The 1,129-nt window shown below is 59.8% G+C and overlaps 1 protein-coding gene across 1 annotated transcript in view; it reads left to right on the top strand.

Moving 5' to 3' along the window:
* Window positions 1-1,129, top strand: part of LOC113212756 (teneurin-a-like) — a 495,982-nt gene that overhangs the window by 408,756 nt on the left and 86,097 nt on the right. The gene's annotated exons all lie outside the window — the stretch shown is intronic.

Here is a 1,129-nt window from a genome sequence, read left to right as displayed (position 1 = left end):
CATCCCCTCTCTCGTCCCTCCTTGCGCGTGCAGGGATTTTGGAATAAGAATCATCCGTTGTCGAGACACTGTCGTGCTTTTTCATGCGGAGGTGCGAACGGAGGGTGTTGAATGGACAGAAGAAGCACCCTCCTCTCTCCTCCTCCCCCACCGCGCCCCGCCCCGCCACGCCCCGCCACACCCGTGAGCTGATGAGTTGCCGCAGCCCGTTCGCTTTTCTTCCTTTCCCTCCTTCCTCTGCTCCTCTTTTACGACATGATATTGTCCCTGTAATAATTGGTCTTCAACAAACTCGGATCCACTTTCTCGTGAAATTCTCGACGAATTAGAGCGATAACTCGTCTGCCCCCCCCCCCCTCCTTTCCTTCCTTGCTTCTCCGACGGAGTCTTGCCGGTGCTGGTGATCACAGCCCTGCCCGCTGCATTCGCGCCCCTCTGTCCCCTTCGGGAAAATAATGGAGTGTCTTAGGACTTGAAAATTGTGTCGGCGCGCCGCGCTCAACGCTCGGCTCCACGCGCCTCGCTCCACGCCACCTCCCCACCAGCCCGGCGGGCCCCCACGGAGGCCTCACGTTGTTAAGCAAACTGTTGATATTATTTTTAAATTTCGGCGCCGAGTGTCTCCCCAGACCCCCTTTCCTTTTCCCTTCCCGCCAGGTGACCTGGATCCTTCCCGCCCCGCGCGCGCGGTAAGCAACTTATATCCTTTACGAAGTTAGGCGCGAGCGGCCCTTCTCCATATTCATGCTCCACATCAAGGAATTCATTTCGACTAATCCCCCTGGGAGCGAGTGAGCGCGATAGCTTGCGAACGAGAGCGACATGGAGTAGGAAAGACGGAGAGAAAGCGAGCGTCCTGGAGAGAGCGAGAGAGAGAGAGAGCGAGCGAGCTGGAGAGAGAGAGGGGGGCCCACGCGGTATCACCCGGCAGTCCTGCGGCCCCCTCAGATAGCGCGGCCCGCTCACTCGCCCTGGGCCCCCCTTGGATAAGGATGCAGGTAGTACCTGATATCCTCTGCACTTAGGCCCCTTTGCTCGCCCACTCCACCACCCTGCGTTGTTTTGCCGGGGAGCGCGCTGCTATCGCCGGCTCGAATCAGTCGCCCCCTCGTGCGGTGCCCCCGCCCCC

Source organism: Frankliniella occidentalis, unplaced genomic scaffold (genome assembly GCF_000697945.3).
Source record: "Frankliniella occidentalis isolate FOCC.00 unplaced genomic scaffold, Focc_3.1 Scaffold58, whole genome shotgun sequence".
Taxonomy (NCBI): domain Eukaryota; kingdom Metazoa; phylum Arthropoda; class Insecta; order Thysanoptera; family Thripidae; genus Frankliniella; species Frankliniella occidentalis.
The sequence above is the reverse complement of the archived record's forward strand: the minus strand, read 5'-3'. Positions and strand labels throughout refer to the sequence as shown.